This window comes from Cavia porcellus, unplaced genomic scaffold, assembly GCF_034190915.1.
Source record: "Cavia porcellus strain 051 isolate PalLab524CR breed Dunkin Hartley unplaced genomic scaffold, mCavPor4.1 scaffold_19, whole genome shotgun sequence".
Taxonomy (NCBI): domain Eukaryota; kingdom Metazoa; phylum Chordata; class Mammalia; order Rodentia; family Caviidae; genus Cavia; species Cavia porcellus.
Window position 1 is genome coordinate 58,351,570 of NW_026947502.1, and position 17,944 is coordinate 58,369,513.

At 42.8% G+C, this 17,944-nt stretch overlaps 1 long non-coding RNA gene across 1 annotated transcript; it reads left to right on the top strand.

The window, feature by feature from the left end:
- Positions 1 to 9,018: 9,018 nt before the first annotated feature.
- On the top strand, positions 9,019 to 16,291 carry LOC134471732 (uncharacterized). Its single transcript, XR_010041323.1, has 3 exons — positions 9,019 to 9,142; positions 15,536 to 15,597; positions 16,154 to 16,291. It is a non-coding gene; the product is annotated as an uncharacterized LOC134471732 (long non-coding RNA).
- The last annotated feature ends 1,653 nt before the right edge of the window (positions 16,292 to 17,944 follow it).

The window sequence follows — 17,944 nt, forward strand, 5'->3', positions numbered from 1 at the left end:
GCAAAGAGCGAAGGTGAGTATCAATATTCAGAAAGCTCCCTGCAGAATCTTAACAAGTACTATGGTATACGATATTTAAAAATGAGTGCAGAAAATGTTTCTGTTAATCATGAAGCAGTCAAGCACCACATGTATAAATGTGCTAGGCTCACGTCTGATGGAAACCTTAATTCTCAATAAATTTGCAGATGCTGGTGAAACAGCTCTACCTGCTTGCTGTGCTCCTTAAGTCACAGCAATGGCTGAAGAGTGAATCCCAGCACGTGTTAAGAACTCAGAGTCCTGAGTGTCTTCTCTTAGATGTCAGGGTTCTATGGGAAACAGTCAGGTGACCAGGATGGGCAAGCGCCAAGGTTCTGACATTTAAATTATGTCTGAAACCTATCTGTCATTGTTATGCAAGTGAGAAAGTGAATGAGCAAATAAATACCTGTTGACAGATTCAAAACTCATCATGCATCCACAGTTCTCAAGCCATGCAGGTGACCTGGACTGGGAAAAAACTAGTTATTCATGACCACTGTTTTATACATCGTTTTCCTGAAAAGCTTAGGGGCAAAAATAATTTTTCAGCATTTGGCCCTTCAGGGTTACATCTGTAATATAATGCATATGCTAAGAAATTTTACTCTACAGAAGGCAAGCAAAAATCTCTGTCTGTTTCTCTCTCTGTCTGTTTCTCTGTCTGTTTGTCTGTTTCTCTCTCTCTCTCTCTCTCTCTCTCTCTCTCTCTCTCTCTCTCTCTCTCTCCTTTCACCTTAAACTGCAGTTATCAGAGGCCCCAACAATATGAAACAAGCTTAAAGAACTGAGAATTCCGTTCTTCCAGTAGCTAATGCTTGTAAGTCATCAGCGTTCAAAGTGCTTGGCAAGGGGTTTGGACCATAGAGACACTGGGGGAAGAACCTGAAGATGAAGATTTTGAAGGTTTCCTTAGTAGTAAGAACAGAGTCCTTCCAAATTTGATGGATGATGATAAAACTTCACCATCCAAACATAAATAAATAAATTAGATGTTGGCATAGAAGTGCTGAACACTAACACAATTGTCCACAATTGTGATGGGAAAATTGCAGAGACAGTGTTGAACAGGATGAAAATGATGTGCACTTGTATGACCCAAGCGGCTCCTGAGGTTCTTAGGTTGAAGGACCCAGAGAGGATGAGAAAAATAAGAGGAGACAAAGCTGGATCAGGTGGAGCCCTAATCCTCCTGATGGGAGGAAAGGTACTGGCTCCTCCCTGCAGGGGTGTTTATTTAAACCTTTTAGCAACTTAATGTCACATGACACCCCATTGTCCTAGCAACCCACTGTTCAGATTGTTTAGGGGCCAGGTGTTCTCTGGGCTGAAGCAGCTTCTTCCATGGTTTGCCCCAGGTGCTCTTTGTTCTTGGAATGATCATCCTTCAGTCTTGTGTGTATGGTCAATCTCCAGCTTCAATGACTCCCAACAGTGCACGCTGTGGACACAGATGAAACATTCACTCAGGTGCCAGATAAACAAATGCACTGGGAATAAGACCTCAGCTCAGGACCTCTGTACCACTTCCTGATTGCTGCTTCACCCAGATCTGATGAGGTGGGTGTCTTAGTTACTTTTTACCTCCAAGAGTTGCCAAAGTCCTAAGTTTCAGCATTGCTGAACAGTCCAAGTTCCAAGTCTCCTCCAAGATCAATGGCAAACTTAACTGTAACCCCCTGTACAAATAAAACAAGGTTAAACATTTCTGAAATGCAAAGGCACAAGATAAACATTACCATTCCAAAAGTTACAAACAGGGAAATATAAAGCATTGGAAACAAAGTAAGTCCAACATCCAGCAGGGCAAACATTAAGTCCCAGAGTTCCATGCTCAGCATCTGAAGCAATCTGGTTGCAAGCTCCAAAAGGCTTGGGTGATTCCACCCCCAGGGCACTTCCAGTGATTTCAACTCCACCAGCTTTTCTCTTAAATCCTCTCTGCTTGCTTTTTGTGGCTTTCCTTGGATCATGCATGTTCCTGGCTTTTCCAAACTTCTGGGGTCTCCTCTGCACCTTTGGCTTCATCCTTACATCTTCACAAATTGCCCTCTCAGGGGCACACTGCTTGGCCTCCCAGGCCCTTTGCAATTCAGGTGGAAGCTGGCTTACCTTCAGAATTTGTGTATTTTCCTTGCACCTAAAATCAGCACCTTGTAGATGCCACCAAGGTTTGCTGCTAGCTGGAGCAGTAGCCAGGCTTTTGTCTCTCTTGGCTGTAGGGGTCAGTTGCCTGGATCTCAGGGCCCTGTTTACCTGAGTGTGACGAAAAGCTTCTCTATGTTGCCACCATTCTGGAATCTCATATGGCCTCTGTCACCATTCTGGAACCTCATGTGGCCTCTGTCTCCATTCTGGAGCATGGTGCTCTGCAGCTTTTCCCGCTGAGCAAATTATTGCACCTTTCCAGTGAGGCTGCAAAAGGTGGGGACTCGCTTCCTGGGATGCCCTGGGGCCATCTTTCTTATCTCTCTTGTTTCCCCACAACAATCAAAATCTCAGCTCTGTCTTTACAATCCACAGCCTTCCCTTGTCTCAGTCTCAGGCAAAGTCTCTGAGCATTAACAAAATGCAGACAAACTTTCTGCCAAGCCATAACACAAATCCTGGGAAGTTCAACAACCAATACAATCCTTCTTCCCAGCAGAAAACTCCCAAGCCTGGTCTTTACCATGAGGCTTTCTATCAGCCTTTTGGTCTCCTGAGCTCTGACCAGAATCTCCTCTACAGAACAGCTTAAGCTGCTCCAGCTTTATGCATCCAGGTGACATGTCCGAACCTTTCCAAACTCTGCCCACAAGCCATTTCCAAAGCCTCTTGAAAAACATGGTCAGGTATAGTCACAGCAAATGACCCCACTCCTCGGTACCAAATTCTGTCTTAGTTACTTTTTACTCTTCACTGAGACAAAACACCTGAAGCCCAAAGTTGGGAAAGGAAAGGTTTATTTCTTACAGTTTTTGGAGGTTTCGATCCATACTCAGTTGGCTCCAAGGCATGGCTGGGCCCCAGTTCATGGCAGCTGCCAACAGCAAGCAGAAACCAGCAAAGAACAAGACACACTTTCTTCCTGCCATTACATCACATCCTGGCTCCACCCCTATGTGGATGTAGCACTGACACCATCAATGCAAGCACTAAACAATGAACCAATCACAAATGCAAAATGCAAACTCATGAGGCCTGGGGGCCACAGACATAAACTATGACAGTGGGATTTTGTCTTGCAGGTTGTAACCATTAATCATGATAAGTCTACTTGGCTGGATTAAGAAAGGCCAAGCAGACCGCCAAAGCACACTGAGTATGTACACAGGGCATGAGTGTTTGCAGAGATGATTGACACGAAGACCAGCAAACTGGGAGAAGCCCCGCCTTGGTTACGGATGACACCATACAATAAGCTTGTTCCCTGAACGGACAGAGTAAAAGGGAAAGATGTGAGAATTGAGTACCCTTTTTAAGGGCTTCATCCTATCTGAGCAGTTGTATATTCAGTCTTTCAACGTGGGCTCACACCAGCAGCTCTCTCCGGGGAGCTTCCAGGGCTTCCGGTTTAGACTGGAGCTTCAGCCTTGATTCCTCTTCTTTTGTGGGTGCTATAACTGTCCAGTGTGTAGCTGGCAACTATGAAGTCTCCCACTGCTGATCCTGTAAGCCAATAAATCCCCTCACATACCTATATATGTGATATAATATGTATATATAATACCATTGTATAATAATTGTACCGTTCTCAGTGCACTGTTACCAATACATGGCCATTTGCTAAGTGCACTTAAATTTCAGGGTATCTCTATTGTTTCAACTTCTTTCTACAACTTTATAAGGCACACCTTCAAAAATGAGAGAGACTACAAGGCATGGGGTGAGTGGAAAATAGACTATAAACACTCACTGAGATAAGATCTGGAGAGGAATAGACATAGAGTCAATGGCACATCTTGAGCCATACTGCCTGAGTTTGAATCCCGGCTGGGGAACTTGCTTGCAGTATGACCTTCTGCAAGTTATTTCACCTCTTTGGATCACCTTCCTTTGTTTGTTAAGTGAGAGTAATAATGAGGACCAGCCTACTGGGTTTTTGTGAGTGTTAGCGAGTAATACAAGTAGCAGCTGAAAACACCATGAGTGTTTAAGTAAAGCACACACTGCTATTAATTCCTCCTGAAATACCCCACTTTGAACACACTTAGCCCATCATGCTTGCTACTGTCTTTAGTTTGGGGGTGGGTGGGGTGGTACCTGGAACTGAACTCAGGACCTCTCCTTAGCCAGCAGGCTCTGCACTGCTGAGCTGTATCCCCAGCACCTGCTGCTTACTGAGGCAGCCCCAGAAGTCATCTTTCAGGACTGCACTTACAGGGTGTGATCAGAGCTGCAGTGAGTGTTGCTACTTAGTGCCAAAGCAGCCCATAAAAATACTGTGGAGAGTTCTCACCTATGTTAGTCACTAGATGGGGCTCCGGGTGGCTTCTGGCTCCTCCCTAAAGTCAAAGTGACCATGGAAAGTTAATGCCTTGAACCACTTCAGGACATCAAAGACACCCATGAACAAGGACTTCCAAAACCGCTGCAGTGACAAGAGAGATGGGATAAGTAGGGTAGAAGTGAGGGCGAGCAATGGCCACGTGCATCTTACTGCAATAATGTTTTATTTAAATACACACCTTATTTTTTATCATGCCTGACATATTTAAATCACTGAGGATGGTGCCTGGCAAATAGTAAACACTACAGAAGTGATAACTGTCATTATTACGCCCTTGAAAATATGACATAAGAAACTGCTTCACACGTTAGAGAGACATCAAAAGTATTAAGGCAAAAATTAATAAGTGAGTGGATGCTAGGTCACTCCTGACACTATCTGGTATAAACTTAAGATTCAGCTGTTAGTGTTATGGCCTAACTCTAACCAATGTGCCTCTGTCTTGTTCTGTATGCACCGTCTCGATAGGGTTAAGTTTCTATTTCTTGTAAAAAAAAAAAAAAAAAAAAAAAAACTTAAGTTTCAGCTTCTTGTAACTCCCCTACCCTCTTTCCACATGTTATTGCAAATGTGCTGTTCTGAGATAATGTTTAACCACAGGGTGGGAGTAACAACAGAATGCACCAAGAGTTCCAGATGTTATCAGGACTAAGTCAACAGCTTTACAGCTTTACAGCTTTGTGGGTTTTTTAGCTTTAAATATCCCTCCCTTAGTCTGTGAGGCACGCAATCTCTGGGTCGATCCTAAGGGGGCTCTATTGCCAGGCCTAAAATAAAGCCTTTGCTCCAAGTTTTCTTAATTTCTTGTTCCCTTGGATTTTATCCCAGGGCCTGAGCTATCACATTAGCAATGGTCAAGCTAAGTTTCTATTCTTTTTTGTGTCTATGCGCATCTCAATTTATATGACTCAGGGACTATGAATAAGAGCTCCCAAAAACCAGTCAGTGTAAAAATATTTTAAATGTAATATAATTTACTATACAAGTGTATAAAATAGTCATTTATCAGTCATTACTGGAAAATTGACAGAGAAATGCTCTTGTTCAAGCTTATGAAATGCAATAATCATCTGCATAAGATTGAATCTAGATCTATATAGCTCACCATGTACTAAGCTAAATCAAAATAGATAAAGATCTAAATCTTAAAACTGAAATACTTAATCTTCTATTCTGGAAGATAAATGAGGTAAAACTCTTGAAGACATAGACACAGAGAAGAACTCTCTGTACAACCTAAACTGCACAAGAAATAACATCAAAAATCAACAAATTGAATTATATCAAATTTAAAAACTTGTGCACAGCAAAGAAAATAACTGACCTGAAGAGACAACCCACAGTTTGGGAAAAAAATTTACCAGCTATTCCTTAGATAGTTGACTAGTATCTAGATTATATTAAGAAAAAACTTTTTTTAAAAAAGATACCCCTCAAATAAAAGAAATAATTAAAAATAGGCAACTGAAATAAATAGACACTTCTCAAAATAAGTACATAATCATCAAACAATATGTAAAAAATATCCAGTATCTCTGGCTATTAGAGAAATGTAAATTAAAATCACATTGAAATTCCATCCTCCACAAAAATGGCTTTAATCAATAAATCAAATAATAATAAATGCTGGTGGGGGAAATGAAACCTTCTACACTGGTGGCAGGAATGTGAACTAGGACAGCCACTATGAAAATTAGTGTGGAGAGTCCTCAAAAAAACTAGGATTCTATTTGACCTTGCTAATCCCCTTCTAGATATCATGCCTTCCCAAAGGAGTTACAGGCATTATACCACAGTGAAACATGCATACTCATGTTTACAGCACTTCAATTCATAGTGGTTAAATTTTGAAAGTATCCTGTATATCCACCAATGGATGAATGGATAAATAAAATATTCTGTGGCAGAGTAGTGTTGTAAAGATACTAAAGTTGTACACTTTCTAACACGCCATCCTGCTCTGTGACCTGCCAGGTACTTCCTAGTTACTGTTACTGGCCCAACTTTTTAACGCCTCCATGACTCCAGGACTACCCACAAATTCTTCTAGGCGTCCCCAACACCCAGCTTGCTGCAAGTTAACTCCTCAAAGAACTCTCAGAGAGGGACACATGGGTTGCTGGGAGGCTGGTTTGCCAGTTTTCTCAGCCCCATTGCTTCCCTCTCCTCCCCTGCTCTGACCCCTACAAACCACATTCCTTACAGCTCTTCACCACCAGCTTCCCAGCAGTGTGGTACAGTGGAAGACGCTAGCACACCATCTTCTAGGAGGCAACAGTCACGGTCCAGATTCTGCTCCTTCACTCCCGGAAATGTTTCCCACCTGGCTGCACTGCCTTGCCTAGCCCAGCTTCCTCTCAGCAATCCCTCTGCTGTGGCCCCAGTTCTGCTGGCTGGTCTCTCCTCCAAGTTTATGGATCTTTTGGGGTAGCACCTCTCCTGGGCTCTGGTCATACACTTTCCTCCTTTGGTCTCAGACCTAGAGTAATCAGACATCTGACAGTTGTGAAGCTGATTCATCTCCCCAGCCTTCCACTCATTCACACACCTCTCTGACTGGCCCACCCATAACCCTGAATTATCTGTCATGGTCCTGTCTTCCTGACTGGCCACAGACTGGTCCAGAAGGACAGTTGTGGCAGAAGGGAAGTTCCAATGGATGCTCCTGGAAACTGGACTTGATGATAAGAAAGCACTGGACTAGGAGTCCAGAAGCTGGGTTTGACCACCAACACCTAACTAGCTACAGTGACTTCCTCGCTTTGCCCTCTGGCTCTCTCTTTATCCAGCAAGTGGGAACATATTATTTGCTGCAGTCCTAGGACGCTCCAGTTTCTTACCCCAAGCTTGTAGCTTTCACAGGCATCACTGCAGTCTTCCAAGCCAGACCTTCACAGACCTCATCAGCTTCATCTGACCTGCACATGAGCTCATCACTGGCACTTTCCCACCCCTCTCAAGGCCACGGAATGATGGTGTTGTGTTCCCTGGGGCCCGTAATTGCAGTAGTCTTGCCATTCTCTCTCTCCCTCAAAGCAGAGATATCACACCTGGTGCATCTATTTATTTCCTGCTACTGTCTTCAGCCTGCTTCTTCATGGAAAGAGACTCTCTGGTGCCAGGACATTTCACTGCTCATTGTGGGTTATGAAACAGCCATCAAGCCAACAGCAGCCATGTAGGCTAGGAGGCCAACTTACACCCTTCGGTGAGCCAGCCAGCATGCAGGCTGGGAGGCACAAAGAGTGCCACTGCCTGCCCACTGTATTCCCCACCCTCACTCCTTGTAAGCAACTGGCTGATTTGCAGGAACACAGGCCAAGATAATAGCGTCTGAAGTAAAAAAACAATTTAATACTTGCATTGTTTGATTGACTTTGCAGGCCTAAAGCTGGTAGTCTGAGCATATATTTAGAGGATAACAATATGCAATATAGCAATTATGGGAGTTTCCTTCTGTCTTGTTTTTGAAATCCAACATTGTTCTCACTGTTACATTTTATCCCATTTTATTGTTTTGTTTTATTCCCTTTAAAATCAAAAATAAAAATAAAAAATGAAACAACCATCATATGCATTATGATTCAATAAGCTTTGGGAACAGTGAGAAATAGTTCCTTTTCTCTCGGAAGATCTTTCACTATGAATGCAACTTGACAATCAGCAGAAACAGCTCTTGTGACTCACTCAGGAGTAGATTGATCACAATATTAAAGGCAGCTCCTCCTCCCCAACACTATGCACATGAAATTTTAGTAGATATTTTTTTTAATGTGCAGATTCTGTCGGCTTCACTACAGCCACAATTTTTAAGCCACACTTACTATGAGCCCTCTGAGTGAGCTCCAGAACCTGCTGGATCTTGGTCAGAAGGATTCCAGAAGAACCTAGCCCATTGTGTTTTGTAAACTAAATCCTCACTGTGTAAAGATAAATCCCTCTTTTTCTGCCTGATCTGACATGTCAAATTATATTGTGAAGTAGATAAAGAAATGTTCAGATGTTGTATGTTTCTTCATAAAAATCGAGTCAAAGAAATTACATTTTTCAAACGTGGCTATCAGCTCCTGGGGACTGATATACTGCCCAGGATGCCTTCATTACCGTACCTGTGCATGGCAAGAATCACAGATCCCTCAGCAGGAAAGACCAGGGCTCCTCCCTTTCCACTTTCTCATCCACAGGATGACAGAGGAGCCCTGAGGCTTCCAGACAGCCCAGCCTGGTGATGAGCACACCTGGGTCTGAGTTCCCAGCAGCTCTGCTGCTTAGGGCCACGTTCATCCTAGGAAATTTCTTCCAACTTCTGACCCGATTTTCAAATTTTCAAAAGTCAGTACCAAACATTGCCCAGCCAGGCTTTGTCATGGTTTATGTCAGTGGGCCCCAAGCCTCATTATAAACGCAACCAAATCTAGCGTTTGTGATTGGTTCATTGTCTAGCGCTCGGATTGGTGGTGTAAGTGCTACACCCCCTACGGGTGGAGCCAGGATATGATGTAACAGTGGGAAGGTGTGTCTCTCTCTTGCAGGTTTCTGCCTTGCTCTTTGAGGCTGCTACAAACTACAGCTCTGCCATGCCACCCTACCTTGGTGCTAACTGAGTATGGACTGAAATCTCCACAAACTGTAAGAAATAAACCTTTCCTTCCTTCATTTTGGGTGTTGGGTATTTTGTCCTAGCAAGGAGTAAAAAGTAACAGACAGGCTTCCTGTGGGGGATAGATGAGATTTAGAAACTGACCCATGAGAACTAACAGGACAAGTTTCATACAGACAGGTGTGGTGTCAAGTATGCACAAATTCACCAGCTCTTTACAGGACCTCCATGAGATTGATGCTGCTGTCCCATTTCACAGAAGGGAAATCTGAAACTTCAAGAACTTAAATCCCTCGCCCAAAGTTCTGCAGTCACTGAAGAACTAGGAAGAGCCCTCGGCAGATCGATTGGCCTCACATGCAGTGCTTTCCAGCTCCTGCCCTGTGCCTTCTCTTCCCACTGCCACCAGCACCAGTCCTGTGCTGGTGCTTCTCCAAGGGCAGGGACACGGGTTTTGCTCTCCATTCTACCCTCCGTGCTTGGAACTGTCTGACACAGACTTGGCCTCAGTAAATACTGCTTGAATGAATGAACAAACAAACGAATGAATGAATGAATTGATGAATACAAAAGAAACCTGAATTTAAATTAATGCAGTACACCATTTCTAAACCTTCTCACCAACCTCTATTAATGAAATGCTTTTTATTAATTTCTTCCCATGGGCCTCATGCTTTGAAAAATCTAGTCTTCCAAGTGGAGACTAATGATAAATTGGTTTTCCTGTGTTTAATTAATCAAAGATAGATAAATTGCTAACCAGAACTTTTAATCAGCATGAAATACATGCATACTGCAACCAGCATGAGCTGTTGAATTCCAGGCTAAAACAAATGCAAAGCCCTCTTAGCTTAGGTGCTCTCACTTGCAAGCAAATGCACAGAACTCCACAATCCACCTCCTAAGCTGTACAGATCGGGCACCCAGTTCAGAGACCATTTCCCCAGTATGAATCAGGTCGAACACCAGAGTGGCATGTATAAAGGCCTGGGTTTCAGTGTCAGCCAGTAAGTAAACACCCATATCTTGTCAAAATTATTTTGAAAATCCATCAAAGGCAGGAAAGGTGTAATTCCAGCCTTGAGAAGCTGAGGCAGGAGGATTGCCTCAAGTCTGAGGCCAGCATAGGCTATATCGTGAGACCCAGTCTCAAACAAAACAGGACAAAACAAAACGAAAAAACAAGTAACTGTTGTAGTCAGAGTTTACAGAGGAAATCTTTTAATACTAGACACATAATTTATAAGATTATTTTATAATATTCATCCAAAGAGTCAAATGCAAAACAGCATGGGAGATCTGTCCATACACTAGAGACCCAAAGAAGCCAGCTGAGGATCTGGAGCCCACAACAATGTCCTACATGAGTCCACATGGAGGCCTAGAGCCCACAACAGAGTCTCATGCAAGTCTGTTTCATGGATCTGCACTGGGAAGGCCCAAAAGTCAGCAGTGGAAGCTAGAAAATCTGCACCAGCAGGATGAAGGATCCGCCCTGAGCCAGGAAGCAATACTCAAAGGAAGGACCAGAGCTCCCCCTGCAGAGAACAGCAGCCATCCTCAGTGACAGCGAGGACCTGAGCTCCTCTGACCATGAGGACAGCTGAGTTCACATCAGGAAAGTCAGCATTCTAGCTTCTCCTGGAGAATCAACTGCACCATCTTCCCCTCCAAGTTATTTGTTTGTTTTTTGTTTCAGTGCTGTTGGCAGCAATCCTCGGGTGGACCTTCCATTCCCAGTGCCACGCTGACTCAGTTCAGCTGCGTGTGACAGACTATCAGTTGACCCACCACAGATTCCATCCAGTCTCTCAGATTCTATACCTAAAGTCCTCTGCAGTAATGCCTCTGTGAATCTGTAGTGCTGTGCAACACCATACAGTGCATAATCAGTGTGTCTGAGCAAGCCACCACTGAGTGTGTGGTGTGCAACTGTACACAATTAAATGTTAGATATATATATATGATTGCATTGGCAAGTTAAATGAGCAGTGTGACTTTCTCATGTTTTTAATATATACAAAATATATATATATATATATATATATATATTAACTATTTGTTATAAAGAATATTAAATAAATGCAAAATTGTACCAGCAGCCAACTTTAAGAAATTAGATGTTACCAAGAGTTTTGAATTTTTGTTTTCTCCCTGCTGGCATTCCTATGGCCGACCACCCTGCATTACCATCTTCAATTTTGTTTTGCTCTTCAATTTCTCCATGTGTGTTTGAATGACTAAACAGTGTATCACTAAGTTTTCTTGATTTCCGGTTTGATTTCCGGCATTGTAGGAATGGTATGGTATGGCATGTATTTTTGTTTGGTTCATGTTTTTTGCTGAACGTATGTTTGTAACTATATACATGGGCTACAGTTCATTCATGTTCATTGCTCCATAGAAAGTTATTTTTCAATTGAAAGTATTCCTCTCCTAAAATTAATTACTTTTATCTAATTTCACCATGTAATGCAAATGCACCGTGAAGATAACTAACCACTGCAACAAACAACCCCAAATCTCAGTGGTGTGAACAAAGTGGAAAGTTTTATTTTCTTCTCACAGCACAGTTCCAAACAAAGGTTGACATTTCTCCCAGAAATGACTCAGGAACCAAGTTCCTCCCATCCTGTGACACAGACGTCTTTAACACTGGCCTGTGGCTGGCCATGCAAGGCAGAGGCCGGATCTTTCAGGGCTTGAGGGAGGCTGAAATATTCCTTCTTTGTGCTCAGGAAAAGGAGATAACTTGTTAAACATCCATATGGTTTCAGTTATGTGTAAACTGTTACAGTAAGAATGTAGGATTAGAGGATTACCCTGAAAGTATTTTAAATTACCCAAGCTACCTTCCTTTGTCTTGTCTTCCGGTCGATTGTTTTTAGCACTAACATTACATCACCCTGATCAAGTGACATCCTCAGCATGTCAGATGAGGAACTGTTCACCCTTCTTGGGGCCAGTGAGCCCCCCTGACCTCAACAGCTCCCAGTCAGGGGATGCACGGGCCCCAAGAAAGCAACCCCCTAGCTGCACATCTTGAACTATTCATAGTGCGTGTGCCAGGCGGCTGTGAGCGCTGACCACAGTCAGGGCCCATCAAACTCGTGCACACTGACAAAGACTCAGAATGACCCCCAGCGTGGATTTCTGGAGGGATCACCAAAGATGAAGGGGAAGTCATTTATGACAACGACACTAACTCAATATTACAAACATGATTCCCACTTTGGTTCTTCTCCTTTTCATGTTCCAACAAACTGTCACAAAAAGTTTTTCAAAATTTGGATGTATTAGATATTTCCAAATTCAAAAATAGTGAAGCCAGCTGGGTTTTGCCTTTACCCAACTGTCTTCAGTTTTTCTCTGTTCGTCTCGCCACCCCACACACACACACGCTAAGGCCGGTGTATTATTTATAAGTGATACAAACATTTTTGACACTGAGATGTGGAAATGCTTCCAATACCTAGCAACCTGAGATAGACACAGGGTACCTCTAAATCAGGTGTTTCACATGGGTGCACTCCAGAATTCCGGCCAACTTGGTAAAGGAGGGGACTTTTGTGGTGATACAAGGGTCCACCTTAAGGCTGGGCCTGGATTTTCAAAAAAGACACCAGCACAAGTAAACCATATTCCCAAAAAAACAATGCTGAAACTTTTATCCATTCACTAATACTTTGCACCTAGGGAACCCTAACTCTATCAGGATTCTCTCTTCTATTTTCTTAAACACTGGGGATACTCATGGAAACTTTTTAGGGTAACTAGCTTAAACTCAAATGTATTGATTATACTTTGGCCAGGAAATGGCAAGTTCTTCTTTCTTGTGAAGAGTTAAACAGTAAAACGTTTAGGCTTTCAAGACTCATGTTCTCTATTGCAAGCAATCAAGTCTACTGTTTCAGCATGAAAACCACCAAAAACTGAATGGATGTGACTGCATCCCACTCAGCCCCTCCGATAGAAACCAAAAGTGAGCCACACTGGCCCAGGGACCATTATCTTCTGACCCCTGGTCTAGGCCACAAAGTCTGCAGTCCTTGAGAAGGAGCAGTCCATACTGAATCAGCGCAGCTGTAGGCAGCGACTGCCAGAGTCGGTCACTGCAGAAGACCAGCTGCAAGCTGCAGGAAAGGCTCTCACATCTTCCTGTGTGGATCGCTTCTTTGAATCTCAGCTTGAGAAACTGTACACTTGCTGGTTGCTTCCCCAAGGCAAAAGAAGGAATAAGTCGCTGCCACTTACCGTCTGAAGTTTCCTATTGACCTTGACAAAGAAGACCTTGAACTTCCCTCCAAATTAGAAGAAGAGTGAAGTCCATGTTAAGAAGCACTTACCTAGCAACGCACTGTGTATTATTCCCCCTTGAAATCTAGCTCCCAGGTGATGGTTTAGGTCTAAAATGTCCCCCAGACACACAGGTGAGGCCTTTGAGTGGTGGTCATATTATGGAGGCAGGAACCAGTTGGAAGAGCTCTCATAGGTCACTGCAGGCATGACCTGAAAGGGCCCATTTTCCTTCCCAGCTCCTCCCTTCTCTCTCTGCATCCTGTCTGCCTTGAAGTCAGCAGCCTTTCCCCTGTGACACCCCTCTGCCAGGCTGCCCTGCACTGGAGCCAGTGGACTATGAACCAACACCTCTTACAAACTGTGAACCAAAATCATCCTCTCCCCCTCCAGTTTGCAGGTGTCAGGTACTGCTTCTCACTGATGAAGAAAGAGACCAAGACACTTGATAACATCTGCTCAGCTCTCTACCTATCTAAACTGCAGACTGGACAACATTAAGCAGTAAAAAGAAAGGAGCAGCCTTGAGATGAGAGTCTGGGGATTATGGCTTAGTTCCTTTTCTTAGTTATATCTTGGTTACTTTTCTCGTTGCTGAGACAAAATACCTGTCACCCAAAAATAAGGAAGGAAAGGTTTATTTAGTTCATAGTTTGTAGAGGTTCCAGTCCATAATCAGTTGGCTCCAAGGCAGGGTGCCATGGCACCAGAGCAACACTTCAAGGCAGCAGAAGACAGCAAATGCAGCACGAACAGAATGGGAGAAGAAGCTTGTTCCCTCCTCTATAGTGTAAGCAGGTTCCTGCCCTGTGTCGGGTATAGCACTCACACCGTCTCCCTGCCCTCCTCTGTCACAGGCTTAGGATGTCACAAAGTAAGGACCCTGGTCCCCTGCTGAGTCACTTAGTTAACCTTCTAAACTTCTCAAGTTGACATGATGAACTACATCCAGGAGCATCCAGGGATGTAAAGTTGCCGAGTTATTTACTTAAGCTTCTAGACTTGCCAAGGTGACATCATCCACTATACCTACAGAGCCCAGGCTGTGTCTCTGCACCTTCACTGCCTTTAGGTTCTTCCTTTAAGAATTCAGGGTATTGGTCTGGGGATTTAGCTAGTGCACAAGTGCTTCCTGGCAAGTGAGAAGTCATGAGTTCAGTCCCCAGTACTAAACAAACAAAAAGAATTCAGGATGTTTGTGCTCCCTGGTGAACCCCCTGATTGCCACTCTGCAGCTTTGCCCAGTCACAAGTGCCCTGAACCACTCCCGTGTTCTTGATGAGCCCTGATGAGCTCTGGTGCCTGCTTCTCCCTAATCATCACATCTCACCCAGTCCGTTCTTCCATCCCTCAGGTGACCAGAGTCACACCTTGATGATCTGCTCCCTCAACTCCATTTACTCTGATGGTAACTCAACCCCTTCCCACCCTTCTACCTCTGCCCACCAATTCCAGGCCACCGTCAGTGCTTCCTGTACCTTAGTCCCTTGGAGAGCATCTGAAGGCTCCCGATTTCAAATACCAACCAACCATGTATCAGATTTCAAATGCACACCGATAACTCAGATGCTGCCCTGGGCTTGGGACTTGTTACAGCCTGTTAGCATCACTAAGTGAACATTAACAAGCATCTAATGTTCAACATGCACATGTCTGGAGTTCAACCTGGTCCTCTGCATCAATCCAGCCCTCAAGCAGTTACCTCCACCTCAGGGAGTATCGACTCCATCCTTCCAGAGCTCATACTGTAGAGTCAGCTTTAATCAGTCTCAATCTCTTTTTCATCTCCTCCCTCCTCTTCTTCTTATTCTTCTCCTCTCTTCCTTTCTCTTTCCCTTTCTCCCTCTCTCTTTCTCTCTCCCCTTTCCTTCTCTGCCCCCTCCTTCCCTCTGTCCCTGCCCTCCTCCTCTCCTTACCCATCTCTTCCCTTCTTCTCTCCCTCGTTCCTTCTTCTCCTCTTCTCCACTGCAGTCACACTGACCCGTAGCTTTCTTAGATTACAATAACTTCTCCTCCTGCTTCCACTTAGTCTCCCTGCAGGCTCTTCTCAATCTAAGAGAGTTTTATTTTAAAACTGAATTCATACGTTGTCACTCCTTGGCTCACAGTTCTTCTTCTCCTTCCAGATTATTTGCCTGACAAGCTTTGCTGAAACAACTAATTATAAGTCAAAAATGGAAATGAAATGGTGAGTTCTATTATTTATTGATCATTAAGAAATCTGTGTGTGTGTGTGTGTGTGTGTGTGTGTGTGTGTGTGTGTGTGTGTCTATGATCTGGGACTTTATTAATTTTTGTTAACAAAATTTGTTAATTTTTGCCTATAAAATGGTCATATGCTCTAAGGAGAGTCAAATGATTTACTCTTTTTCTTTCTTTGGCTAATTCTCCTGGACCTATAACTTAATTAGTTGGTCATTGTGTTGATTCATACTAATTATATAAGCAGCTCTCCACTTTCCAAATAATTAAGGACTACACACTTGCAATAAATTTTACAATGTACCAAGACACTAGTTAAGAGATGCTTTTATTCATATAAACTCGTTTTGACTTTATGATGCCAATAAATAGAGCTGATTTTCTGACTGTTTGGTATAGCCTTGGCAGTATAAACTCAATTGATTATCAAAAGAATCTGATGAGATAGATACTATTATCCACATATTTTACACAAGCAAATTCAAGTCTAGAAGTGACTTTTCCAGAAGATATACTAGAGTAAAAATATACTTCACACCCAGATCCATCTGGACATAAAGCCCAACTTTTTGTGGCCACACTGGAGTATCGCCCTGATGAAAGAATTGTAGCACAATAAACTCAAAAGGATGAGCTGTGGAATCATCTCAGCCAGGTCTGAGTCCTGCCTGTGCTACCAGGTAACTTTATATTGCTTGTTTTTCTTCATGAGCCTCAATTTTCTTTTCTGAAAATGGAATTCATAAAACCTGCCATCAGCAATTGTGAGGATCCAACAAGATAAAGTAGGTAAAATTGTAAAACATCTTAGTTATTATTATTCCTGATTGGACAGGTAAGGAAGGAGAAACAATGAAATTAAGTGAGGTAATCAAAGCTAATAGCTATTTGTGGAAGACTCAGAAAGTATTTATGTTCACGGAATTATTGACATTCCAGCATTTTAGGTTCATTAAAATGGTGATTTCACTGTCAGACTAGCAGGCTTCTGTCCCAAATCCTGTGCTCTGTTAACTGAACCATCTATCAGCGCTTGAGGGAATTAGCAACCTCTAATAATCTTCCTGGAAGATCTATCTCTGATGAATTCGTAACCATCAGGGACAGTAGAAAGAGAAAATTCCAGGTCCTGCTAAGGTTCAGTATTGCATATTTAGCTCCTTAAAACAACACATTTAGTGTCACAATTTCCATGAGCAGAACTTTGTGGAGGTCTCTGGTTAGGATCTCACAAGGATTCTAGTTTGTCACCTGGGGCTGACACCTTATCTCAGCTACAGTGGAGAAAGATCTGCTTCCAACCTCACGCAGGCTATAGAGAGAATTCAGCACCTTGTGGCTGTAGGATCAGCGGCTCCAACTTCTTTCTGATTGTCACCTGAGGGCTGGCCACCAAGAGACCATCATGGTTCCTTGACACAAGATATTTCCCAGCTTGGCTTTTTCAAAACCAGCCATGGAGGGAGACAGACAGTTCTGAACTTTTCAGTAATTACTCACATGAATCGTGCACACCCCCATCACCTCAGCCATATCCATTAAAGCAAGTCACAGGCTTTTCCCACATTCAAAGGGAAGGGATTGCAGGAGAGACATAACGGTCTTAGGAGCCACTGAAAATCAGGCCTAGCACACAAGGGACAATGGCAGATGTCTATGGAGAACAGATAGTGATGAAATAAGATTGTGACGATTAGTAGGAATATTTTAAAAACAGTCAGTTTCACAGATTACCTAATCTTGTCATTGGTCTGGCGAGACTGGTAAATGCAATAATGAACTCAAGCTAGAGGAATGGAAGTCTGAAAGTCCTACACTTAGGCTTGTGTACTTTAGCTGCATTGTAACTCTGTAAAATACTTGTGGAGTTTCTACTATTTTTGACAACATATTGTGAAGTAGCCCTAATTTATTTCATCCTATGGATTGTTTGCTGATGGTATTGCCTAAGTTTTAACACTATTCAAAGACTGCTTATTTTTCTTGTTTTAAATAACAAAAGAAACTTAAATTTATTATCATTCAACCAAAATAAAACAAAAATCACAATTTTTAACATATTGTTACTCCCTGAAGAGATTGGAAAAGTCAAGCATGGTTGTTTCATTTTAATGCTTGATCTTCTAAATAAGCTGACAAAGAAATGACATATTTCAATTGAATTTATCAAAAGTTTATTATTTTTTGCTACCAGTTATTTGGGGTAATTATGGCTCTGTAATCCCATAAACACGTTCTGATATAAACAACTAGGAAAATTACATTTTTGAATGCTCCAACTGTGCCACAACATAATCAGAAGCTGTAATTTATTACTCAGACTAATAATTAGA